Source organism: Mirounga leonina, unplaced genomic scaffold (genome assembly GCF_011800145.1).
Source record: "Mirounga leonina isolate KUSES-001 unplaced genomic scaffold, KU_Mleo_1.0 Mir_129, whole genome shotgun sequence".
NCBI lineage: Eukaryota > Metazoa > Chordata > Mammalia > Carnivora > Phocidae > Mirounga > Mirounga leonina.
In genome coordinates this window covers 79,942,622-79,970,520 of record NW_023270323.1, presented here as the reverse complement: position 1 = coordinate 79,970,520, position 27,899 = coordinate 79,942,622, and the positions used below count along the sequence as shown (strand labels likewise).

General features: G+C 44.7%; 1 protein-coding gene and 2 pseudogenes across 2 annotated transcripts in view; 1 reads left to right on the top strand and 2 right to left on the bottom strand.

Moving 5' to 3' along the window:
- The window catches only part of LOC118010779 (E3 ubiquitin-protein ligase RNF4), a 214,019-nt gene that overhangs the window by 61,782 nt on the left and 124,338 nt on the right, over positions 1 to 27,899 (top strand). The window lies entirely within an intron of this gene.
- LOC118010780 lies at positions 25,860 to 26,468 on the bottom strand (annotated as a pseudogene).
- On the bottom strand, positions 26,712 to 27,186 carry LOC118010801 (annotated as a pseudogene).

The following is a 27,899-nucleotide window of genomic DNA, read 5'->3' as shown; positions in this document are numbered from 1 at the left end:
GTAGGCTTTCTGGACTCACCTGCTTTCATACACTAGCATGGAGACACAAGCTGTCATTAGACTTCAACCAGTGTGCGTTGGGATCAAATAATTTGTATCTCATGGGACTACAAAACATGTATTTATTTATATTTTTACTGTAGAAATCAGTTTTAGTTTCTAAACTATCTTAGAGTAATTCCAATTATGTATGTGGCACTGAATTACCACATTTCCTGTGGAAATTGACTTTTTTCCCACATATATTCATAGAATGCAAAGGACATTTCTCTTTCTCTCTCTCTCTTTTTTAAGATTTTATTTTTAAGTAAGCTCTACACCCAGCATGGTGCTTGAACCCTGAAATCAAGAGTTGCTTGCTCTACTTACTGAGCTAGCAGGAGCCCTGACATTTTACTCTTAAATATTCTGAGTACAGTATTAGTTACATTGTGAAACTGAGTGAGAAATTGGGAATTTAACTTCTTATGGCCCAGGACTTTTTTTTTAAAGATTTATTTATTTGAGAGGGAGAGAGGATCTTAGGCAGACTCTGCGCAAAGCACAAGCCCAACTTGGGGCTCAGTCCCACCACCCTGAGATCACAACCTGAGGTGAAGCCAAGAATCAGACGCTTAACCAACTGTGCCACTCAGGCACCCCAGTCCCGGATTTTTTTTTAATAAGCTTTTTTTTTTTATATTTTAAAGATTATTTATTTATCTGAGAGAGAGTGTGAGAAAGAGAGCATGAGCAGTGGGGATTGGCAGAGGGAGAGGGAGAAGCAGACTCCCCGCTGAGCAGGGAGCCCACGTGGGGCTCGATCCCAGGACCCGGGATCATGACCTGAGCTGAAGGCAGTCGCTTAACCAACTGAGCCACCCAGGGGCCCCTAAACTTTTTATTTTAGAATAACTTTAGACTTTCAGAAAAGTTATCGAGTTAGTATAGAGAGTTCCCATACTCCCTTCAGCCAACTTTCTCTAATGTTGACATCTTATATAACCTTGGTATATTTGTTAAAACCAAGACATTGAAATTGGTACAATATTAACTATAGACTTTATTTTGATTTCACCAGTTTTTCCACTAATGTTCTATTTTTATCCCAAGACTGAATTTAGGACACCACATTGCAGTTAGTGGCCCTGAATTTTAACTTTTAATTATTTTTAGCTGCCTCATATGGGATGGGAAGATTTTTATTTTCCTAAAGTTCTACAAAAAGCTAATTAATATATATGTTTAAAGTATGGTGGTAATTTTATATTAATGCCAAAATTCAGTGAAATTGTTTAGTTTGTTACAATCTGACTCTTTTTTTTCTTTCTTTTTCTAATTCTTTTCTTTTTTTTTCTTAATGCTTGGCAATTACTCCACTGGTGAAAGTAGCCCAGCAGGGTAAATGTTCTCTACAAGTGCCTGCTGAGAGGTTAGCCTTCTCTTTAGAGGCTACTGAAGGTGAGGACCTGTCAGTGCAGGTGCATCCCTAGTCAAGAACTAGGACAGCTTAGAGAAGGGAGGTACCAGCCCCTTGCAAAGCTGTTTGGTTGCTTTAGATAAAGAAATCCCAGAAATGAATTCTTAACTATGCTTATAATATTGTGGTTGCCTTCTGTTTTTAAAGGCATAAAAAACAACATCACTTATTAATTGGCTTAAATTGTAGCTGCTGCCAACATTCTCCCCTCCTTTAAAAGAATAACGGGTTGGTTATATCTCAGTTTGAGAAAAGACTAATAGGAAAGTTGGGTCTGTCAACCAGTCATTACAATTAAATGCCTGTCCACAAACTGCGAGTTGAACTGTTCTTTTTATGTTTTGCACATTTGCAGATGCCCACACCAGTATTCCAGTTGGAATGCTAGGGTTGGCAAATCATAGACTCATAGAACTTTAGAACTGTACGGGAAAACAACAGAACACATGCTTTTTGCTGAGACGGTATTTGCTAGCTGAGGAAGCCGGGGCCCAAAGAACTGAGTTTGGAAAATCCCTTTAATTGTCCTCATCAGTCTCCCCTCTTGCATCTCCTGGTGGCGTTTGTCACTTATCGGTGAGCACCCGAGATACAAACCCCCTGCTCTTCTTGTCTCCTTACTCTCATCCCTTTCTGTAAGCTAGTCTTTTTGAGTGTTCTTTGTACAGCCGCCTCCACCCTTTTGACACATAAATCTGGGCTTGCCTGAGCACGTGGAAGTCCTCGCTTCTCCTTTGGTGACAGCTTCACTTGCTCTTGCAGGCCTTGGCTGACCAGCGCTCTGGTCGAGTGGAGAGGTTCTCCTTCTCGCTCTTCACTTCCTCCCACAGTGTTGTCCTGCTGCTGTCACCACCTGTGTCTGGCCCTGGAGCAGTCACACCATTCTGCCCGTGTGACGCGGCCTGCACGGTGTGAGTGGGCCCTGTCCTTCTCGCCTCTGCGCCTTTGCACACGGCTTCTCTCCCTTCTTTGCCTGGTTAACTGCTGCTTCTCCCTCAGAAGAGGCCATGGGCTGTCCCTGTGGGAAGTGTGCCTGCATCGTCCTAGGCCAGGCTGTTGCTGCCCTTCCCGGTTCCTTTGCTGTCGGTCCTCAGCTCGGCCATGGCACTGAGATTGGACTGTAATCCCTAACTCAGTGGGACATTTCTTCTAAACCAAGGTCTGTGGCTTACTCAGCACATAGTACACAGAAAACGTTGCTCTGGGATCCAGTCTAGTTGATGTGAGCTCCTACCGTTCTTCCCTCTTTCCCTTTTTTCCTGAAATCTGTTGTCTTCTTTGTCTTCAAATTTGGAAGAAAGCATTGTCCTTTTTTCCAAAGTTAATTTTATATTCCTGGGGTTCTTTTTTTTTTTTAAGATTTTATTTATTTATTTGACAGAGAGAGAGGCAGCGAGCGAGAGAACACAAGCAGGGGGAGCAGCAGGCAGAGGGAGAAGCAGGCTTCCCATTGAGCAGGGAGCCCAACACGGGGCTCCATCCCAGGACCCGGGTATCATGACCCGAGCTGAAGGAAGACGCTTAGCGACTGAACCACCCAGGCACCCCTATTCCTGGGGTTCTTAACTGATAAATTTCAGTGAGTCTGTTAACCCATGGAAACTCAGTGCAAAATTTATGTGAGTACCTTACCTTAAGGTCTCTTCAAAACCTCTGTTCTTTCTCTCCTGGATCTGGAATCTTTCATCCTTTATTGGGTTAGTTTCCTTAGCATCCAGATTTGAATTTCCTGTCTTCCCTTACCCCTCAGTCCTTCTCTTGACCTGCTTAACCATTTCAGGTACCTTTCTATCTGACCTTGTCCTACCTGTTGCCACTAAATAACTTGAAAATACTCGTTAATAATATTGGTTAATATTGGTTCCTTCTACTTTCTTCATCTTCAGTTCCTGTTTTACTTCCTTATCCATCTACCACTTTAATCAGCTTTCCCAGAGGTCATTAAGTGATCATACCGTTACCAGATCCTATAGTTGTTGTTCTGTCCTTTGAGCTTGTTGCATTTGTTCTTATATACACCTTTCTGGAACTCTCTTTTGCCTTGTTTTTATTTTATTTTGAGAGAGAGAGAGCATGCAAGGGGGTGGGGGAGGAGGGGAGGGCAGAAGGAGAGAGAGAATCTTAAGCAGGCCCCACACCCGGTGCAGAGCCCAACTCAGGGCTTGATCTCACAACCCTGATCATGACCTGAGACGAAATGAAATCAAGAGTCAGACGCTTAACGGACTGAGCCACCCAGGCACCCATTTTTGCCTTCTTTAAAGGGCAGTGTCCTGGTTCTCCTTCTTACCCTGTCTTTGGTTGCACTCACTTATTTTCCTGCATTTACAATACTCACCTTGATGCAGGTGATCCAGTTCTTTCTCTCGAGTTCATTCTTACACTTGGTAATTTTAGCGTATGTTGGTAGAGATTTCTGATAATAGTAACTCCAATGTTGATCAATCTGTCTCTAGCATTGTGGTTGTCCTTGGTTACTAGAGTGGTTGGCTGAGGCCTTTCTTGCCTCATTTCTGACAAGTGAACTCAGCCTATCCACGTTTAGACTAAACTCTTCTCTTTACATTACAAAATAGCATAGTGGTTTATCTGCTAGCTAATTAATCAGAGTAAGTTTTTTTTTGTAAGTTTTTTTTTTTTTTTAAGTAATTTCTAGACCCAATGTGGGGCTTGAACTCAGCCCTGAAATCAAGAGTCACAAGCTCCACCGACTGAGCCAGCCATGCACCCCTCAAAATAAGTTTTGTCCAAAGATCTCATGCTAGCTATATGTGGTTGTGCATTGGACGGTTTCTTATCTGTCAGTAGGACGGTGCTGGGTAATCTTGAAGATCTTTTCCAACTTTATGATTCTGTGATTCTCAGTCCTTTGTCACACACTTTCAGAGACTACCCATTGCCTACTGCAGGGGTCTCTAAAGTGAGGTGTACCTGAGAGGCACACATGGGAGTAGTGGTGCTGCGGGAAGAACGTGTTAGTCCTTGTATTTTCCAGTAAGACGTTATGCTTTACAACCATTTGTTACGTGGATTGAGATTGGCACCCTCACTTGCTGTGTATTTCAGAGTCATGAGTCTTGCATGATTGCTGAGGTATCCTGAGGCAAGAGAGGAAGTTTGTTTACTTACAGCGTGTTGAAGAAGCACTCATTAAGTACATTCATGAATTCTGCTAATTTTAATTAAACTGGCCCTCACAAAATATGTAGTCTTCAAAGAAACCCTGGATTGAAGACAATGCCAGTGATGAAAGCATATGGAACAATCAGGAAATTGCTGGCAGAAACACCAGTCCTGCTTTCTGCATAGGCTCTTTGTTAGCCACGTAATGAAGTTAGGAAAATGATGTAAGCAGAGCTGAGAACCGACTGTCAAAGATTATTTGAAATGTGGTTACTAGTGACGAGCCACGTCCAAAGTGGTTATCTTGCCTTGAGATGTTAGGGAAGGAAAGTAGCGAGCCTTTATAGTCAGCAAAACATTTACAAACCAAGTGAGAAGCAGCTGTAAATTTTGTAGCAGTGTTTCAAGTTACGGGTCACTCAGTCTAGTACTTTATAAAATTTCATTAAGCTTAAGGATGAACTCCTGAGGTTTTACGTGTCTAAAAGGTTAATTGCATAAGCAACTCTAGCTAATTTGCACAGACATTTAAGATGAAGAATTAGGAGTATATAGTGTTATGGAAAGTTCAGGTGGAACAGGTCTCTAGACTGGGCTTCCAAGAATAACTTCCAGAACAAAAGTAAAGCGCTCAGCTGTGGGGTTGGTCAAGCCAGTCTGCAGCATCTGCCACACCTACCTAACACTCAGAGACAGACAAGCCACATACCACTGGGAGAAGCTTGCTCTTTCAGCACTGGGGGAGTGGGTAGGCAAAAAGGATGAAATAGTTCACAGGAAGCAAGATGGTACCAAAATAAATAAATTACTTTGTCAGCAAATACTTTTGGAGTATTCATAGAAAGGATTGCAGAAGATTTGAAAAATTAAATTATTAGAATAAATTATGATAAACATCACATGGAGGGGTTTATTCTGGGATAATGGAAACATATGCTTCTAAACAGATTTCAGGTTAGGCTTTTTGTAGATTCAGATTTGGTACTCTGTGTGTGTGTGAGAGAGAGAGAGAGAGAGACTGAATATCCTGGGGCATATATATTCTGAAATGATTTTTTTTCTTTTTTTCAGACTTTATTTATTTGATACAGAGAGAGAGCGCACAAGTAGGCAGAGCAGCAGGCAGTGGGAGAGGGAGAAGCAGGCTCCCCACTGAGCAGGGAGTCTGATGCGGGGCTCGATCCCAGGACCCCGGGATCATGACCTGAGCCCAAGGCAGATGCTTAACAACGGAGCCACTCAGGTGCCCCTGAAATGATTTCTTCAATTAACAGGGTTTGCAGAAAAATTAGAATAACCAGTGATGGAGAAGCCACTGTAATTTATATAAAAAAAAGATGCTTGGATAGAGCAGGATGGCAGAAAGAACAACACATGTGAAATTTACTCACCACATGATGCATAAGTTCTTAGAGCAACGAACTGAAGCCAGAATCATATATGGGATCAGCCTGAGCCCTTTACAAAAGTAGTAAATCTTTACAGTGGTTTGTAATGAGATGGGGAATAACTATGAAAGTACGTGGCAAGATCTGGTTATCTTGTGGCAAAATTAAAAGCACTGCCTATTCTGAAGGCGAATTGAATGTTTTTCTTTTACACAAAGACGAGTGGTCTAAATTTGCTGATCTTTTCTGTAATAATAAGTGGCTTTCAGTAGAAAGCTACCTAGCAAATTCAGTATTTTTGAGAAAATAAACGCTTAATCTGCCCCCTCAAGGTAAAGGTGACATTTTAACAATGAGTAGAAAATTGCTTTTTGAAAGAAGCTCTTGCTGTAGAAAGCATCTTGAAAGTGGATGTTTAGAGTTGTCGCCACAATGTTTTGTTCTGTTTTGTTTTGTTGCTAAGAATAATATAAGTAGTCCTCTTACTGCACACTTAAACTGGGAAATGAAATTTTTATACTGTCTATAAACTTTTTGTAAAGTTTCTTTTTGAACTTATTAAAAATATAAAAATGTGATACCTTCTGATTTGTGTAAAAACAAAGAACTCTATGAGGAAGATAAAAATTGACTAGCTGAATTTCAGTAAAAATCTTTGTGTAGTTGATTGATGGGATTGAAAATCAATTAGCATGACTTAGTAAGTGTAAATGATATATTTCTTCCATTTAGATCTGTGTGTATTTAAATACGAGAGGGACCTTTTTCAGTAAAGGCTGCCAATGAAACCAGCTTTCTATGTAATTTATAGTGTTCCAAAGATCTGGTTTTAACACAAAATATTGTACCAAGATTTTGAAAAATAATAAAGTACATCCGATTACACTGGCCTCCTTAAATTTTTTTCTCATGATTCTTTGTTGTAAAAAGTTTTTCCAGGGCACCTAGGTGTCTCGGTCAGTTAAGCGCCCAACTCTTGATTTCATTTTGTCTCACATCATGATCTCAGGGTTGTGAGATCAAGCCCTTTGTTGGACTCTGTGCTGGGCATGGAGCCTGCTTAAAATTCTTTCTTTCCCCCTCCCCATCCCCCCTCCCTCTCTTAAAAAAAAAAAAGTTTTTCAGTATTGTTAACAAAAAAGTATGCAAAAACATGATTTCATTTTTATGTTATTGTATGTTTTTTTGATTTGTGTAATTTTTAAAAGATTTTTATTTATTTATTTATTTTTAAAGATTCTATTTATTTGAGAGAGAGAGAGGAACAGCATGAGAGGGGAGAGGATCAGAGGGAGAAGCAGGCTCCCCGCTGAACTGGGAGCCCGATGTGGGACTCGATCCGAGGACTCTGGGATCATGACCTGAGCCGAAGGCAGTTGCCCAACCAACAGAGCCACCCAGGCACCCTAAAGATTTTTAATTCATTCACTTTAGAGTCAGATGGAGAGAGAGAGGGAGCAGGAGCAGAGGGAGAGGGACAAGCAGACTCTGCACTGAGCACAGAGCCCCATACGGGGCTCGATCCCACAGCCCTGAGATATTGACCGTTGAACCCAGATCAAGAGTTGAGTGCTTGACCAACTGAGCCACCCAGGTGCCCCTTGTGGTTTTTTTTAATTGTATGTAAATTATATTCATCAACTGCATCTGAATGCCTTCTGCATTACTGGTAAGAGATGTAGGATGACCTCAAAGCCATGTTCTTGTGCCATGTCTGGACGTCCAGTCTGTTATGTGGGTGGGGGTGGTGTGCGCTCAGGTCTTCCTGACTGGGAGTCCTTCTAGAGGAGTCCACCTGCTTTGCAAGCAGGACCTCTCTCCAGCTGGGTCCCCTCCTCCTTTCTCCCATTACCTTGTACTTTCTCATACATCACATCTGGACCTTGGCTCCCTACCTTTGCTTTCCAGGAAGGCTTTTTCTCCCACATCCTTGTCTTTTCCCACTCCCCATCCCTTCCAGTTCTGCTTCCTGAGCACCCTACTGTTCTTCGTTATTTGGGGCCTGGCTTGTTGCTGCTTTCTCCATTCAGCTCACCCTGATCTCCCAGCGACAGCAGTTACCTCTGAGGACACTAAACGCATTTGTATTTACCTGTGCATTTATTGCCTTTTACTAGATTGGTAGTTTATTGAATGCAGAGAGATTTTAAGGCAAAGTACCTTGTTCATAGTCAATAAGTGTTTGTTGAATGAATCAAATGAGATGTAGAATTAGGAATTTTTTTTTTTTAAGATTTTATTTATTTATTTGACAGAGAGAGAGACAGCGAGAGAGGGAACACAAGCAGGGGGAGCGGGAGAGGGAGAAGCAGGCCTCCCGCTGAGCAGGGAGCCTGATGTGGGGCTTGATCCCAGGACCCTGGGATCATGACCTGAGCCGAAGGCAGACGCTCAATGACTGAGCCATCCAGGCGCCCCAGAATTAGGAATTTTTAAAAGTTGTCTAAAAATTTCACTGTCGCATTTGAAGTGTAGAAATTTTTTTTTTTTTTTTTTTGGATTTATTTATTTGACACAGAGAGACACAGCAAGAGAAGGAACACAAGCAGGGGGAGCGGGAGAGGGAGAAGCAGGCTTCCCTCTGAGCAGGGAGCCCAGCCCGATGGCAGGCTCGATCCCAGGGCCCTGGGATCATGACCTGAGCCGAAGGCAGACGCTTAACGACTGAGCCACCCAGGCGCCCTTGAAATGTAGAAATTTTCTATCATGTGAATTTAGACAGAGTCTAGCTAATTTAGTCCAGATGTTCAAACATACTAAATTAAAAGGCATAGTGAAACATTCTGGGCCAGCATTTCCCACAGCGAGGTATGGGTATTACCAGGTATAGGTACCACAGTAAGGGAAAAACAAGAGGGGCACTACTGTGAAAAAGCAGGGGTGGTTATTTGGAAAATTGGGACTTAGGTCTTAGGAGGTAATGGGTTGGATACATTTCTTGTATTTTTAAAAAGTCAGTTCCAGATTTAGTTGATTCTGGAGTGTGGAAGATCATTGCCCTCCCTTTCTTGTGGCATAGAAACTCACGATTGGGTAGAATTAAGTCTTTAGGTTACTCTGGGAGTTAAACACAGTTTGTTTCAATATTGTCCTAGTTATTTATTGAAACACTCATGGGCTTACTCATCCAGACTCTTGTGAAGAGCCAACTGATTAGAAACTCAAGTGTGGAGCTGAGAAATTGTAATAGAAATTTTGTTGCTAACTGTGGGTAGACTATAACTTTCTAAAAACTGAATTTTATTTAGCAGTAATACAAAAGCAGTCCAAAGTTAGGTTTATTCAGTCTTATTTAAACAAAATGTGCAGATATGAGCTTAGTGCTATTTGTCAGTTTTAATAATGACAGGTCTGGTGTTTAACATCCTGAAATGCTCTTGAGAGCTGTGGGGAAGATTCAGTCAAAGGCACACCTGAGATCTGTCTTCCCTCATCCTGTATTTAGAGCATCTAGTCTGTGTCAGGAGTTGTTCTTGGCACTGAGGATGTATCAGCGAACAGAGCACATGAAGAGTCCCCTTCCCCCTTTAATGGGAAGAGACAGTAAATTAGATGAAGTGGTGGGATGGTGAGCGATGAAGTAGGTTGTTGTGGGCATGATGCCTCCAGGGTTAAGGGGGGGGGGGTGGTCAGGGAAGGCCTTCCTGAGAAGGTAGCACTGAGCAGAGACCCAAAGGCAGTGAGAGAGCAAAGCTGTGTAGACGTCTGGACAAGAGTGTTGTAGGCAGAGGGAATAGCAGGTGCCAAGGTCCTGTGACTTTATAATTTTAGCTAATTCCACTAAAAGAAAAGGTGCTTTCCTAATCAGTTGGACCGAAATATTACCTAGAATCTGGTCACAAAGTCACAAATTTCTGGATGGTCCTATTCATATATTCTTCCTCAGAATTTTATTTTATTTTATTTTAAAGATTTTAGGGCGCCTGGGTGGCTCAGTTGGTTAAGCGACTGCCTTCGGCTCAGGTCATGATCCTGGAGTCCCGGGATCGAGTCCCGCATCGGGCTCCCTGCTCGGCAGGGAGTCTGCTTCTCCCTCTGACCCTCCTCCCTCTCATGCTCTCTGTCTCTCATTCTCTCTCTCTCAAATAAATAAATAAAAAATCTTTAAAAAAAAAAAAAAGATTTTATTTATTTATTTGACAGAGAGAGCGAGAGAGCACAAGCAGGGGGAACAGTAGAGGGTGAGGGAGAAGCAGGCTTCCCGCCAAGCAGGGAGCCCGATGCGGGGCTTGATCCCAGGACCCTGAGATCATGACCTGAGCCGAAGGCAGACACTTAACCATCTGAGCTACCCAAGCGCCCCAGTTCCTCAGAATTTTAGGACTGGCATATTGTCACGGTGAGCATAATTTGATTTCATCTCATTCAGATGCTTTTGAAAGTGGAGCCATATTCTTAGGGTCAGATGCTGCATAATTCACATACATCTGGAGGTTTTCACACTAATATTAGATAACAGGCCCTTAGACCATGACCTCTGATCTTTACTTTTGAATGTTTTCTGAAATTGTGACTGATTCTAAATAGCCCAGCACTTCTTCGGAATTTGTGCTTCTGGGCAGTCGGGCAGTAGTATGTGGAGTCTCCAGTTGCCATCTGCTCATCCTAGAGGCCAGTTTGAATCTGGGCTTTTCAGACAAATCATCTTACTTTGACTTCTACCTGCAGGGTTGAGTTTAGTGTGTTCAGATCTTCCAGTTGTAAGAAAGCAGTACCTTCTTTGAGCCGTTGTGGACTTGGCCATTTGGATTTCTTTCTTTCTTTTTTTTTTTTTTTTTTAAGATTTTATTTATTTCAGACAGAATGCGAGAGAGAGAGAGCACATGAGAGGGGGGAGGATCAGAGAGAGAAGCAGTCTCCTCGCCGAGCAGGGAGCCCGATGCGGGACTCGATCCCGGAACTCCAGGATCATGACCTGAGCCGAAGGCAGTCGCTTAACCAACTAACTGAGCCACCCAGGCGCCCAAGCCATTTGGATTTCTTACAGCATTGTAGGTTCAGAGAGTCCTGAGCTGAAGAAGCAACTCTGAGTTTCTTAAAAGAGTTTTGATGACATGTTCTAAACCAAATCTCCACATTTTTTCTCCATATATTTTAATTAAGTCCATATATTTTAAACTTTTCCTAAGTATTCCATGAACTGGGTGAGAATACCAAGACTCGGCTTGGTCACCTCATCTGTTATTCCTCTTAAAGACAGCACAGTCTTCAGTGTAGGACACAGCGGTAAAGGGCCCTCGCGCCCTCTCTCTTGACTGGAATAATTAAAACTCTTTTCTCCCCTTCATTACTGAAGTCCCATGGTGACACAGGTGATAAGCCTGCCCACGTCTGGATGGAAGGCAGTGTGCAGTTTGGAAGAAGGTATGCAAAATACCCCATGGGTGCAGGACTTGGAGAGCTCCTTCCCAGAGCAAGCTTTGGCTAGAGGAGCCCTGGTTCGTTTTCAGTCCTTACTCCTCGGGCTGGGAGCTTTTGTTCTAGCTGAATCTCCTGCTCAGGTGGGCTACATTTGGTCTGATTTTCTAGATTGAAATGGAGTGCTCTAAGAGCTGACCACACCAGTGCCTCTTCCTCTCCCTCCTGCCCCTTCCCTCCCCTTCCTTCTCTCTGGTGTGTTCGGGGTTGTTCAGATTGCAAGAAACAGAAGGCCACCCTGCCAGTACCATTGCTCCTTCTCCGTGTGGGGCGGCTTCGCTGAGCTTCTCTTCTGGCTGGCCCTCCTTAACCATGGCTTCTCCTCTTCGGTGATCCTGCTTGCCATGGCCCAAGCCCTTCCTCTTGGCAGCCTCTAGTGATTACTAGCTGATTTCACTTTGGATTTTGATTCAGATTTCTCAGAGGTAGACCAGACCATGTTTTTATGCTAGGCCTCATCTTGGATCCCTGGGCATACTGTGATGGGCCGCCTCTCTTCCTCACCCTCCACCCCTCTGTAGGCATGAGAGAAAGGGCCTGGGTTACTAAGCAGGGGGATGGTGGGGGCACTTTCCCTATGAGGGCCACCTTGCAGACAAGCTTGGAGACGCACACCTGTTAGAACAGTGACCTTTTGTTTGGTTATGTGTAAAAAAAGTTGTATGTGTAGTATGAGTTTGGAAGGGAGTGGCTTCAGAGGTACAAAAATTAATTTTATTTAAAGGTGTCGTGGTGGGGTGTCCAGGTGGCTCAGTCAGTTGAGCGTCTGACTCTTAGTTTCAGGTCAGGTCATGATCTCAGGGTCCTAGGATTGAGCCCCACATCGGGCTCCCTGCTCAGCAGGAAACCTGCTTCTCCCTCTGCCTCTGCCCCTCCCCCTGCTTGTGCTCGCTCTCTCAAATAAAATTTTAGGGGAAAAAAAGAAAGTTCTGGTTTAGGATTTTATTCTATACATATCACTCAAAATTCTCCTTCACCAAGACACCTGTATATTTTTTTAAGATTTTATTTATTTATTTGAGAGAGAGTGCACAAGCAGGCAGAGGGGCAGAGAGAGAGAGAGAAGCAGGCTTCCCGCGGAGCAGGGAGCCCGATGCGGGGCTGGATCCCAGGACCCTGGGACCATGATCGGAGCCGAAGGCAGACGCTTAACGACTGAGCCACCCAGGCATCCCTAGACCAGAACTTTCTGTTTATCAGTTTCTAAATCTCGTTCAGGATATCAAAACAGATTATAAAGACTGAATTTAACTAAAAGTTAAGCCCAAAATAACATTTGAAGTTTTCTTTTTAATCCCCTTTCCCCTTAAGTGAAGTCCTGCATGGTACCTAATGGAAACCAGATTGTCCAAGGATGTGGCCTCACGGCAAAGGGCTGGCCTGGGGACCTGGGCGGTTTTCCAGCCTTGCCAGGAATCGACAGTGGGACCCAGAGAGTCTCTTGTCCTCCTCTGATTTGTAAATTGAGAGATTTAGGTGAGATGAAAGGTTGCAGGCTGGGCCTGGCTACTGCTTGTGGCGGGAGCTGTCTAGGCCAGGTGGGAGGAAAGCCCTGTGCTGTGCCCAACCCTGCTGGGCAAGTGGAGCAGGGGGCCTGCAGGAGCAGCATGGGCAGCTCCCGTGTGCGACCCTGAGGGCCGCAGTCAGAGTTTGGGTCTTTTGATTTAGAGCAGTTGGAGACACTTAAAGGGCTTTGAAAAGCTGAGCAGACATCCCTGGTGGCAGTGGGGGTCACGGTTCGCAGGATAACAGTGGATATGGGGAGACAGGTGAGAGGCAAGGTGTCAGTGAAGATGGACAGAAGGGCACACCTCTGAGACTCATAGGAGAGTGAGGTGGGTTGAATGTGGGAGGGGCAAAGCAAATTCTTAGGAGTCTGACTTCAGAAATGATTTTCCCTGAGATAGGAGATACTACCGAAGGGCTGGACAGGGGGCAGGTCTTACGGTGTGTTAGCTGCATTTGTTTAGGACCTCATACTCCTTGGTTCACAGTGTGTGCCCAACGTAAGTGTCGGTCTCCTTTTTCCTGCTTTCCTATCCTCCCTCCAACCCAGCTTCATTTTATGCTCACTCCTCCCCCACCCCCCAATCTGCTCCAGTCTACTAGGTTTGTGTATTTGGGTAAGTATGAATCTCTGTTTTCAAAAAATCCCTTGTATGCATTTGTTTATCACCAAATGGCGTGAGGCACAGGTCCTGCTCTCAGTTCACACAGCTCCATGTCCAAGATCATCTATTGCTGTGTGTATGTCATGTGTGTCCGTCTGTCCCATGAGTGTGTGCTGAGTGCCAGATTGTCGGCCTGTGTGGACAGATGTGGAGGGCCTTGCCTGACACTCTCAAACACTGGCTTTAATCGTGTTCAGATGGGAACATGGGAGGATCTTGAGCAGAAGAGTGATACGCTGTGACTTAGGTTCTACAAGAACGACTGCTGATGCTTTGTGGATGTAAGGGGCAAAGACTGAAGCGGGAAGACCGTTAGAGGCCTGGTGTCAGGTGTGGGGTGGGCATTCGACAGGTGAATGATCTCTGCTTTGGGGATGGGGGGCATAGGCAACTTCTCAGAGGTGTGCTTCACGTGGGGCAGGCTAGGCTGTTCCACACACTGAGCTGGCCGGGCCTACCTACCTTCCATTTTCTTTGCATTGATGACACCCAGGTTCTCTGTTTCACTGCTGCCACATCTAAGTTTGGTTTTGGACGTGTTGAACTGCAAGAGCCTCGAGACATCCAGGAGGGGATGAGGATTAGGCAGTTGTTCCACAGACATCTGACTGTTGCTCTTCTCTATACCATTGGCTCCCTTTCCATGTGGACCATGGTCTGTTTTGCTCCCACACTGTGTCTTCACCCTTCCAGCCTTCGATGTGGAGTTTGTTCTGTCAGACTTCGGATCGTTTTCTGGGTTAGTTACACTGATCTGTTGTTACCTTGTTGTATCTGTGGAATAAGGCAGGCTTAGAGTTCTCCTACTCTACCATCTTCCCAGCCCTCTCCACCATAGACATTGAGTCCCAAACCAACTTCTGGGAGTTGAGTGTGTCTTGATGGTGTGCATGTGGCTGGTGGGGTGAGGCATCAGTGGGGAGAGCCCAAGAATGGGCCCTTGAGGTTCTGTAACACTAGAACCTGTGACTCTTCTTACATCATCATCATCATCATTTTTATTTTTTATTTTTTTTAAGATTTTATTAGAGAGAGAGAGAGCGCGCGCACAAGCAGGGGGTGCAGCAGAGGGAGAGGGAGAAGTAGGCTCCCGACAGAGCAGGGAGCCCGATGTGGGGCTGGGATCATGACCTGAGCCGAAGGCAGTTGTTTAAGCAACTGAGCCGCCCAGGTGCCCATCATCATCATTATCATCATCATTATCATCATCATCATTATTATTAAGTAATCTCTAAGCTCAGCACGGGGCTCAAATTCACGACCCCAAGATCAAGAGTTCCATGCTCCACTGACTGAGCCAGCTAGGTGCCCACCTCTCTTACATTTTTAATGCTTACATCTAACCGCCTTAAATAGATTTGGAACAGAGGAGTTTTCAATAAATATTACATGCACAGTTTTTTTATTACATGAATTAATCATTTGGCATTAATTAAAAAATGAACATTAGGGGCGCCTGGGTGGCTCAGTTGTTAAGCGTCTGCCTTCAGCTCAGGTCATCATCCCAGGGTCCTGGGATCAAGCCCCGCATCGGGCTCCCTGCTCCACGGGAAGCCTGCCTCTCCCTCTCCCACTCCCCCTGCTTATGTTCCCTCTTTCGCTCTGTCTCTCTCTGTCAAATAAATAAATAAAATCTTTTTTTTTTTAAAGATTTTATTTATTTATTTGAGACAGAGAGAATGAGAGAGAGCGAGTACATGAGAGGGGGGAGGGTCAGGGAGAAGCAGACTCCCTGCCGAGCAGGGAGCCCGATGCGGGACTCGATCCAGGGACTCCAGGATCATGACCTGAGCCGAAGGCAGTCGCTTAACCAACTGAGCCACCCAGGCGCCCATAAATAAAATCTTAAAAAAAAAAAAACAAACATTAAAATCAGAAGCACCATGAATTTATCAGTTAATTCTGGTTACCAAAATGTTATTTGGGTACAGGTAGTAGCCCTCTGCCCTCTTGGAAGTATTGAAAAGCCAAATGAAATTAAAAAAAAAAAAAAAGAATAAAAGCTTCCTTCCCCCTCTGTTTGAGGGTCCCCAGCCCTCTAACTGCCTCTCTCCCAAGATATGTGAGATGCTCCTGGCCCAAGCCCTCCAGAGCTTGCTGCTTGTTGTCCTGTTGGTGCAGGGGAGAGGGAGGGAGCAAAGACAGCGCATCGTCTGTGCAGAGAACCACAGCGTTTGCCCGAGTGAGAGAAGTCACGGTTGATGCCCAGCGACTGGGTCACCGACAGTTTGTGCAGAGGTGTGGTTACTAGGGCCGGACTCACCAAGGGGTGTCGGAGCCTTGGACTTCAAGTTGAAATAGTTAAAAGAATGCAGATTTATTCATTGAGCAAACATTTATTGAAGATTTTTGATGTGTTGGGTACATGCTAGATACTGGGATTGTAACACTGGAGGAACATCCATCAATCTCGTTGTATGTTGTTTGGCATGGTCGGGTTGCAAGGAAGTGTGGGGTGGAGTGGTTGCTGCTCCCAGGAGGCTTATGCTGTAGGTGAGTTGGACAGCAATGAGATAGAAATAGCAGCAGTCCAGAACTATAATAGAAGTCAGAAATTAATTTATTAATTTCCAGTGTGAGCAGTTACCGCTGAGGAGCTCTGCCACAAGCTGACAGTGATGTGTGAACTTTAGCTGGCCTCCCCACAGCACTTCCCACGTCAGGCGCTGTTGTGCGGCCCATGTGTGCGCGTCTCCCTTCTGTCCTCACGGTGACCCGAAGCACAGGTGCTCTTGTCCCCACTTCATGTTGAGGAAACGGGCAGAGAAAGACCAAGGACTTGTTCAGGGCCAGCTGCACAGCTCGGAGCAAGGGGCCAGGCCAGGCAGCGCCTGCCCTCTTGGTTGTCAGGGCCTGGGGAGGTACCATAACAGGTGTGGGGCCCCCTAAGACGGTGGTGTGCGGACTCTGACCAGTCTTTGTGGTTTAGACAGTAATTTCCGTACAGCATTTTGAGGATTTAATGTGGTCGCTTAAGTTTTATTGAACTCAAAATTATATTACCTCAGGCTTTTAGTTGACATGAGAACTAAAATATCTCAGAATTGAGAATATTGTGGAGTCCATGTAATAATTGTTCCAGATATTCATTATTTTTGATGTAACTAATGGTTACCATTCTAATGTCAATTTTGTGAAGGCATGAATTTGAAAAGGGGGAATCTTGAAGCTCCTGGTTTTGTCTGGAGGTCACTTAGCTGCTGGCTGCCCACACCCCACCGGCGTTTCACTTGAGCTTTGTTGTGGTTTTCCTGCCCTGTGAACAGTGACCATCTCCTGAGATTAATACAAGAATGTCCAAAAGTGCAGTGCATACCTAGAGGCAGAACTTATTTTAATCTTAGATGTTTCTTAAAGGTCTGATGAGGTCATTTAACTGTTTTAGTGATTTGTTACAGTAGGTCTTCTTGAAGGTCCTTATGTGTCCTGGAGAACATCAGGAGTCTGTTGTAGAAAATAAACTGACTCGAGAACATCCATAGATAGTGGAACAGTGGTAGGAATTAATTTAAAACCATGGCTTTGGGGAAGGTGTGGGTGGTTTGAGGTAGATGAGAGAGTGAGAATCTTAGTAGGACTCCATGAATGCTAATTGTTATCATGTGCTTTTCATGATTCTAAGATGTTTCTGGTGTTAGAACATTTAATTTTTAACCCTGTGAAGTATGCACATTGTTAGTGCTCAGGAATACTCTGTTTCTTAAAGGATAATCATCTGTTAAACTCTCTAGAACAGTTCTTTTTTAATCTGTTGTGTTTTTTTTTTAATTTTCAGTATCCACCCACCTCCTTAATTTGCCCTTCTTAAAAAAAAAAACAACTTGTTTTAATAGTGGTAAAAATATATATCATAAAATGTGCCATTTTAACCATTTTTAAGCGTACAGTTCAGAGAGATGTGCCACATTTTAACTACTTTTTTATTATTATTGTGTTATGTTAATCACCATACATTACATCATTAGTTCTTGATGAGTGTTCCATGATTCATTATTTGCATTTAACTACTTTTTATTGTTGAACAGTGCCCTTTACTAAGTCATTAACTTTTCATATTTATTAATAATTTGTTCCTGTTTTGGGGAGGGCAGTTTTCTGAATTAATTTCTAATTGTGAGCTGAATTTTTTTTTTTTTTTTTTCACTTCAAAATACTACTAGTTGTTAAAGCTATGAGCTTAACTTTAAGTACAACTTTGGCCAGACACGCAAATCCTCCATTTACAAAAAGTTTTTTGATACATGGTGTTCTCAGTTTTGTTGTTTTTCTGGATCTGTTTACTCAGCACACATTCAGTTAGCGCATATTATGTGTTAGTTACTAAGGTGTAAGTACTGGGACTTTATTTTATTTTATTATTTTTTAAAGATTTTATTTATTTATTTGACAGAGAGAGAGAAAGCGAGAGAGGGAACACAAGCAGGGGGAGTGGGAGAGGGAGAAGCAGGCTTCCCCTGGAGCAGGGAGCCTGATGCGGGGCTCGATCCCAGGACACTGGGATCATGACCTGAGCCAAAGGCAGACGCTTAACAACTGAGCCACCCAGGCGCCCCCCTATTTGTTGTTTTTAAGTGAATATGGCCTGTATAACTTTTGTCTTTTGTAATATAGGTTTTTGTTTGTTTTTTGGTAGCTTATTTGATTGGTTTTCCAAGTGTTTCATGGAGCTTAACACTAGAAGTATTCAGCGGAGTTTTAAATCTTGACATAAATCCAACAAATAAGCCTTTTTTAAATTTGTCATTTTTGTTTTTCTCTACTGGGTTTGTTACAGATTGATAGGTGCCCTGTTTGATGGTTGGTAATCTCCGTTAATTTTTACTGGAGACTTCACTGGCTTTTGCATTATATATTTAACTTTTTTTTTTTTTTTAAGATTTTATTTATTTGTTTGACAGAGAGAGAGACACAGCAAGAGAGGGAACACAAGCAGGGGGAGTGGGAGAGGGAGAAGCAGGCTTCCCGCCGAGCAGGGAGCCCGATGCGGGGCTCGATCCCAGGACCCTGAGATCATGACCTGAGCCGAAGGCAGACGCTTAATGACTGAGCCACCCAGGCGCCCCTCAACATGTTTATTTTTATATTGAGTTATGACCTTCCTATCTTTATTAAAAGTATACCTCCTATTAGCAGAGTAACCTTGTTACTTATAATGTTTTTCTTTTCTTTTTAGTATTTTATTTTTAAGTGATCTCTACACCCAGTGTGGAGCTCAAACTCACAGCCCCAAGATCAAGAATTGCGTGCTCCACTGACCACACCAGCCAGGCACCCCGCTTATGTTTCTCTGATTTTAAATTGCTACCCATGCATTCATTTTATTTGCATTTGCCTGTTTTATTTTGCCCATTTAAAAAATGCTGTCAGTTTAATAATAAACGGCGGCCATTTTGACTTAATGATTACTGTGTCTTACATTCTATTAAGCACTTTACTTGTCATATCTCATTTGATTCTGTGGCAACCTTCTGAGTGGATTTTTTTATTTTTTATTTTTTTAAAGATTTTATTTACTTATTTGACAGAGAGACACAGCGAGAGAGGGAACACAAGCAGGGGGAGTGGGAGAGGGAGAAGCAGGCTCCCCACTGAGCAGGGAGCCCAATGCGGGGCTCAATCCCAGGACCCCGGGATCATGACCTGAGCTGAAGGCAGACGCTTAACGACTGAGCCACCCAGGCGCCCCTCCTGGGTGGATTTTTTTAATCCTCCATTTACAAATAAGGAAACTGAGGCTTGCAGTGTTAATGACTTGCTTAAAGGTGAACAGTGAGTAGTTTTCAACCACACTTGTACAGTATTTTAAGTATATATTTTCTAAGCAGCCATAGGGTTCAGTATTGCATTAAAAAATAAACTTGGAGCACTTGGGTGGCTCAGTTGGTTGGGCATCCACCTCTTGGTTTCGGTTCAGGTTGTGATCTTGTGGGTGGTGGGCTCGAGCCCCACATCTGACTCTGTGCTTGGTGGGGCATCTGCTCAGAGATTCTCTCTCTCTCTCCCTTCCCCCCTCTCTTTCTCATTCTCCAATAATTAATCTTTAAAAACAATAAAAAAGTAAAAAAAATAAATAAACAACTTAGGGGCACCTGGGTGGCTCTGTTGCTTAAGCACCCAATTCTTGATCTCGGCTAAGGTCTTGATCTCAGGGTCATGAGTTCAAGTCCCACATTGGGCTCCATGCTGGGTGTGGAACTGACTTAAAAAAAAAAGAAAACTTAATATTTTTTAATACCTTATGAGGTATCTCTATTTCTCAGAAGAAGAAAAATGAGTTCTGGGCACCTGACCGGCTCCGTCAGTGGAGCATGCGACTCTTGCCCCACACTGGGGGTATGAATTTTTTAAATAAGTAAATCTTGGGGCGCCTGGGTGGCTCAGTCGTTAAGCGTCTGCCTTCGGCTCAGGTCATGATCCCAGGGTCCTGGGATCGAGCCCCACACTGGGCTCCCTGTTCCGCGGGAAGCCTGCTTCTCCCTCTCCCACTCCCCCTGCTTGTGTTCCCTCTCTCACTGTGTCTCTCTCTGTCAAATAAATAAATAAAATCTTAAAAAAAAATAAGTAAAATCTTTAAAAAAAACAAAAGGAAAAAATGAGTTCTGCAAATATGAGTGACTTCTCAAGGTTACACAGCTTATTAGGAGGTAGAGTTGGGATTTGAACCCAGGTATCCTGGCTCCAGTCTCTCTATACCACACACTGCTGCCTTTCTGCAGTTTTTCTTCTTAACCACTGCTACTGTTCTATTTGCGTTAGCCTGCCCTTGACCGTAAATGGCGCTGAGAGGTGAAGGTATTCCAATATATTCTTATTTGTTTATTAAAATAATTTTCTTAAAGTAATTTCTGTGCCTGGTCGGGGCTCCAACTCATGACCCTGAGATCAAGTCACATGCTCCACCAACTGAGCCAGCCGGGCACTATTTATTCCAAGTATATTTTATTTAGAAGCATGTGTATGTATGAAAACAAAGTCATAGCTGACTCAGTTTTGTTTGGGGTGGGACATATGGTTTGGGGGTAATGTTTTATTAATTTTTCTTCATGCTGTTTTGCAACATAAATTCAGATAGTTGGGAAATTTTATCAGCATTGATGTTGCTGCTCTTGCAAGATGTGTCAGCATTTTAGAAGGAAGCTTAATTCAGAAATACGTATTTTTGTAAAGACATACTTCTGGGATTCCACAACTTGTCTCATGTTCTCTTTACCTTTGACCATCACAGTATCTAGTCAGTGTTTGTTATTGTTGAACGTGTTGGTTCAGAGGTACCAGAAGTCCAGATGGCCAGGCTAGCTTCTAATGTGTACTGAAACTACTGTCACCTGGTTCAACTCTTGGGTACTAAGACTTCAAACTTACCAGAACCCAAAGTTGTGGGGGTTGGAAGGAAAAAGTTTCTGGATTGGTCCACAAAGTGTAAATCAGAGATGCTACTTGGATTTGGACCCTTCTTTCCTGGAGAAGCAGCACCATCTATTGGGCATCTGTGCAGAATATATATAGCTATGTCTTGTGGGACAGTTCTCTAACCCCAAAGGTCTCCTGTTTGATGTGGTGAGTCCCCAGTGGGCCATTTCACCATTTTCTGCAGCCAGCTGTTTTGGGTGATGGAGTATGTGACAAGATGAGTGAATCCCATGACCATGGGTCATCACCTCACTGTTATCCTAAAACAAACTCCTTGGTCAGTATTGTGTCCTAACAGTGAAAAGTTGGTCAGCAAGTTCATAGGTGGTGACACTGGAGAACAGGGTATATCAGTCTGGGTCCAATCAGGAGACAAGCCATATAGTAATTTAAACAAGGGAAATTTAATATATTAAGAAATTAGTGAGCTTTGACAGAGTAGCTATAAACTGGAAAGAGAACGCTAAAGTATACTCCAGGGCTGAGGGATAGTACCCCCGAGGAAGGATACATTTGGAAGGGGGCCATACCCCGAGACTGGGGTTCATATCTTGTTGGAATACAGATGGTTGCCTGGGCCAGAGCTAGTCCGTACTTACTAGGCAAGCAGGATCAGTCTGGGGTGCAGGCCAGCTGAGGCGGATGGGTGGGCATGCAGAGGCAGTCAGGGCCCCCTGTAGGCATGCGTTGGGAGGGCCATGGAAACATTCCTCTAGGGTTCAGGTGAGCCAGCATTGACGGGCAGGTGTGCAGGTGTCTGAGAAGCATCAGCAGAACTGGTTGCTGGAGCAGCAACCTCCTAACCAGGCCTGCACACACTTGTCTGTCACTTGGGCCAGGGCGGCTCCAGGTCCCTGGGTGGGACAAGATTGGGTGGTAATAGGCTCACTAGACAGCCAGCCCTGCAGGAACCCTTCTATGTGCTAAGGCATGGGGCTGAGGAGAGGGTGCAGGAAGCAGTCATTGAGGCTGGGGCACAAGTCCAGAGTCCCTGGGGCTCCTCCCAGGTATGTTGTTGTTTCCTGAGTGAGTCCATTGCTGGAGCAAGCACGAAATGCCAAACACCAGAGAAGCTGTGTCCTGCAGATACCTAGCATTGGAGAATCCAGATCATCCTTGGTGGAAGTTCATGTCACTGAGCACGTTCATCACACCCATCCTTGCTGCCATGTCTCTTTGTTCATGAGCGTATTTGAATAAGTGTTGGGGAAAGAAGCTCAGAGACATACATATGCAGGGCAGCTCATCTCACCCACTGTTTTGAGAGCTGCTTTGGCAGTGGCTGTCATTGCTGAGCACTCACAGAGGATACAGATTTCCTTGCGCTCCATGCCCAACCTCAGGCCCCTCCTCTAGAACCCTCTGCTTCCAGTCATCTCTTCTTGTTCTTTCCAGGTTCCTGGGCCAGCCAGACAGACACCAGCTTCTATCAGTACCCTGGTGTAAATCTGCATCTCTGGCCATTTCTCCTCCCTGGCCAAGCGTACAGGCAAGCACCCTTCTCAGACTTGTGCTCACTGGTTGGATTTTCCCTCCCGCTGAGCCTTCAGGACCCTGTCTGAGTACAGCGTCAGCTCTAACCATCCACCACTGGCCGGTGCCAACATTCTCATTCAGAACCATCTATAAGGAGACTCTGCATTTTCTTCCTTTGTTATTGGTCCTAGGTGTCGTTTTTGAAGTGGCAGTGCGGGCACTTGGTTGTACAACGTGTGTGTGATTTCAGGGTCGTCTTGCACACATTCTCCCGGTGGACAGCTCAGGTAGCTCCCGGTCAGGCAGCCGGCCTCTCTGGTCTGCTGCCATCACTTGAAAACCACTGGAGAGTTTTCTGCTTGCTCATTCCATGGACACTGCCTGTCCTAGGAGTGACATTTAGAAGAAGGAATGTGCTTGGGACAAAGTCTGTGGTCAGTTTCTTGGGAGAGAGAGAGAGGAGTGCGTGTGGTCGGGAAGTGCTGTGCCAACAGGAGGCCGGTCCTAACTGCCCAGACTGGGAGAGAGTGGGCGTGGGGGGAGTCAGCTTTTAAAGAGGAGATGCCTGAGCTGCACTGGAAGAGGAGAGGCACTTTCCAGGTGGCTAACGGGCAGATCTTTTGTGGTCTTGTGAGTACAGATGCAGGACTCACACTGCCTGGATTTGAATCCTAGCTCTGTGATGTCACGTGGGCTTCCGTGATGGGTCTGTTCCTTAGGTGCCATAGCTTTTTTTTTTTTTTTTAAAGATTTTATTTATTCATTTGAGAGAGAATGAGATAGAGCGAGCATGAGAGGGGGGAGGGTCAGAGGGAGAAGCAGACTCCCTGCTGAGCAGGGAGCCCGATGCGGGACTCGATCCTGGGACTCCAGGATCATGACCTGAGTCGAAGGCAGTCGCTTAACCAACTGAGCCACCCAGGCGCCCAGGTGCCATAGCTTTTTAAAGATTTTTTTTTTTTTTTAATTTATTTGAGACAGAGAGAACGAGAGAGAGAGAGCACATGAGAGGGGGGAGGGACAGAGGGAGAAGCAGGTTCCTTGCTGAGCAGGGAGCCCGATGCAGGACTCGATCCAGGGACTCCAGGATCATGACCTGAGCCGAAGGCAGTCGCTTAACCAGCTGAGCCACCCAGGCGCCCCTGCCATAGCTTTTTAAATAAGACAGGAGTGCCTGCCTTTGGGGTCATCCTAAGAGTTATCAGAGGAAATACGTGCATGGCATTTATTGAGCATAATGCCTGGCACTTGGTTCTTAGCTTTGTAGTTTGACGTGAGTCGTTTCCTGTCCTCGGGGCTTCTGTAGTAACGTGCACATCTTTTTATATTGATACTTTTTCTTTCATGATGTTGAAACAGTCCACTCCCATACCATTTTCTCAAGAGCCAGAACATGTACGTGGTCTTTGGATCCATCTCCAGCACCTGGTAGGTCTTCCATAGATACTGACTGAACCGTACAGAAGTAGGAATGTAGGAAAAATGGAATATTTTCTAATTGTAAGGTGTGTTTCTATCAATTTATTTCCTTTTTTTAATAAAAGATTTTATTTGACAGAGCACAAGCAGGGGGAGGGGCAGGCAGAGGCAGAGGGAGAAGCAGGCTCCCTGCTGAGCAGGGAGCCCGACATGGGGTTCAATCCCAGGACCCTGGGATCGTGACCTGAGCCGAAGGCAGCTGCTTAACCAGCTGAGCCACCCAGGTACCCCTATCAATTTATTTCTGATAATATGTTTTATTTGCATTTAGCGTTTCTTTGCACTCACCACAGACCATCAGGTGAGAACAGACACCTTTAACGGGATGATTACTTGGCAGTTTCTTTTGCACCGCTGCAGTTGATCTTCAGCAGATCTGGCCCCGAGTTTCCAAGCATGGATCTGAGTAGGTGCTCGGTCCTGGGAACCCCACAACCCCTTTACTATAAGAAGCATCTAGAAGAGCCAGCTTCTCCGAGGGGAGGCTTCCAGAGCTTTCAGCTCACGATCACTTAGTCTCTTCTCATTTGATTGTAACTCTAAAAACACAGAGCAGGTACTTTAAAAAAAGATAAAATGTATCTTAACCTGAAAAACAGAGTTGAGTAATTTAAAAATCATCTCTTGAGATAATAAGAATATAATGCATTGGAATGCGTTTTGAGCTATCTGGTCCAGTGATTTTTTTTTTTTTTTCAAGATTTTTATTTATTTATTCATGAGAGACAGAGAGAGAGAGAGACAGAGGCAGAGGGAGAAGCAGGCTCCCAAGGAGCAGGGAGCCCGATGCGGGACTCGATCCCAGGACGCTGGGATCATGACCTGAGCCAAAGGCAGACGCCCAACCGTCTGAGCCACCCAGGCGCCCGTTCCAGTGATTTCTTAAAAATTCAGTCTTTGAGCCTTTAGTCAGCTGACATTCATTTGCCTAGAGCAGAGGTAGTGACCTCTCCCTCAAGGAGCCGCCATATATGATTCCGTGTGCAAACATGGGTTATTCGTTATGAACATAGTGCGAGCCAGCGCTGGATGGCTGTTACCTGTGTGCCAGCCTGGGGCTGGAAGCACTTACTGCCTCCTCAGGGCAGGCCGATGAGGCAGGTGTTCTAGGGCGAGAGAGCTGAGGTGAGGGGAGGATGACTAATGGCCATGTTAGTGCTCCAGGGAGTGAGGCTGGGCAGTCTGGCCCAGAGCGGGCATCCTTAATTACTTCAGTAATTTGTTTTTTCTTTAATTTTTCATTCTTTACTTGTAAAAATAAACTTTATTGAGGTATAATTTACACACAGTAGGATGCACCCGTTTTAAACATACAGTTCTAGGAGGATTGGCATCTGCCACCCCAGTTAAGACTTAGGAAATGTCCATCACCCCACACAGTTCCCGCGTCCTCCTTTGCCAGTCCCTCCTCTCTCCTCTGGCCCCAGGCAGCCATTGATGGTTATTGATAGGATTTGGTTAAAATCTACCATCTGGTTAGCTGTTTTCTGTTCATCATTTATTTCTTGTTTTCTTTTCCCTCTTTTTCTGCCTTTTCTGGATTTAATTTAGCATGTATTATGATTCCATTTTATCTCTTCTGTTGACTTATTCATACGTCTTAAAATATTTTTATACTTATTGCCTTTGGGTTTATAGTGTACATTTTTTTTAAATTTCTGTTTATTTATTTTGAGAGAGAGAAAAGGAACTTCTTTCATTTCCTAAGCACCATGCTTCTTGGTGGCCCTAGCTTGCCCACCGAGGTGTCACAGCAAACAGCAGATTTGAAACTCCCACTGGGTTACGGATCACAGTTACTTCCGAGGGGTCTTCCCAGTTAAGATGGGCATACATTTCAGAAGGCAGCCTCTGGGCTCCCCTCTCTCTCTCACACACACACTCACACAGACTCTCACACAGGGGAACGTTGTTCAGCTGGTGGGCTTGGCTGGCTCACGTCAGGTACTGTACCACAAGGAACATGACCACACGGGTGAGCAGCATCCCTCCAATCATAAAGTGCTTGTCCTGGAAAGCCCGCTTCTCACCTCATGCTGTAACAAGCTCAGCATGTTGGCAGTCTCAAGGATCTTCTTCTGAGCCCCCTTCAAGGTCAGTCTCTGGGCCCTCAGTCCTTCCAGAATACCGCGCCCTACTCCAATGAGGTCATCTCTGCCATGGTGAATTCTCTGGAGGGAAAATGCCGCGAGTCATCCATTAGGATGGCGCTGAGTCCTTAGTGGTGGAAGTGTGATACCGAAGCCCCTCTTGCCATCTCTCCCGCTCTCTTATGTATCACTGATGCTGGAAGGTTCCAAGCATTCTACCAGTGCTGGACATGATACTCTCAGTGGTCAACATGAAGTTTGGCATTCTGTCTTTTGTTAGAGGGCTCCTTGCTGGACAAAATCTCCAGACATTCTAGATGGCTGAATATCTGGTCTGTGTTTGCTTGGATTTTGTTTTCTACTAAGTGCAGAGACTATTTGCCATCTCAAGCCCTCCCTTGTGAGACTAGGTCTTACGGACCTGCTTGTGCGTTTGCTGGCACAGCGGCTCCATGTCGCCAGCCCTGCCGGGGCCAGCCCTGGCTTTGCAGTATATATTTTGTTTGTTTGTTATTACAAATCTGCTTTATTTTTCTGTTGAATCAAGTATTAGCCCCCAGTTTAGAGTTTGATCTTTTTTTTTAATGCCTTCCGAGCAGTAGCACGGTGAATATCACCTTGTCAATAGCCAAATAATAAATGAGATTACTCCCAGTGGTTATGTCCACATCTAGATTGTTCCAGTGGTCAGGAACTCTTACTTGTTTGCTTTAGCTTTTAGTTCTTGGTCATATCTCCAAATACAAAAGAACGGAAAAACTCCTGCTGCCCCCACAAAGAAATTAACAGCAAACAGACTCCAGCTTTTTGGAACAATTAACAAGTGAGTCTCCTGACCACATAAACCCTGTAGCCGTCAACATAGCAGATTGAGTTGTGCTGAGTTTCTCTGCAGGTCTGGCCATGTCAGCCAATCCAGCACACACCACCCCCATTTCATAATTGGAGCTCAGAAAAAGACTGGGACCTGCCAGGTGGTTGTACAGCGGCCTCAGTTTCTCCGCCAGCAAGAGCTTCCCTTTATCAAGGATCCGGTGGTAGGCGGCCCGAAGGGCCCAGGTGCCAGCAGCTGACACCTCTGTGGAAGAGTGGTCGTGGAGGCCGAGTGGGATAGTGGCTGCCTGCTCCCCTCTGCGTGACAGCGAAGGGCACTCGTCTCTTTCTCTTGCCATATGCCTCACGTCTTCCTCTCCCCTCGCGTTGTACACTTTAAATTCAGCCACAGTTTACCTTCAGGTGATACTGTACTGCTCCACAGTACGGTACAGCATACTGTGTGATTGTGCTGCACAGACACTGCCTTTTTGTGTGTGCAGATTGAAGGTTTGCGGCAACCTGCGTTGAGCAGGGTTTTTTATTGGTGCAGTTTTCCAACAGCATTTACTCCCTTTGTGTCTCTGTGTCACAGTTGGGTAATTCTCAGTATTTCAGACATTTTCATTATTATTATATTTGTCACGGTGATGTGTGATCATTGATCTTTGATGTCACTATTATAATTGTTTTGGGGTGCCACAAACTGTGCCCATTAGGACGGTGAGCTTTTTTTTTTTTAAGACGGTGAACTTAATTTATAAATGTTGTGTATGTTCTGACTGCTCCGTGGACTGTGAGTCCACCCCCCCCACCCCTTTGGGCCTCCCTGTCCCCTGAGACACAACAATATGGACATTAGGCCAATTAATAACCCTGTAATGGCCTCTGAGTGCTCAAGTGAAAGGAAGAGTCACACATATCTCACTTGAAATCAGAAGCTAGAAATGATTAAGCTTGGCGAGGAAGGGATGTCTAAAGCCAAGATAGGCCGAAAGGTAGGCCTCTTGTGCCAAAAGTCCACGTCGCAAATGCCAAGGAAAGGTTCTCGAAGGAAGTTAAGAGCACTACT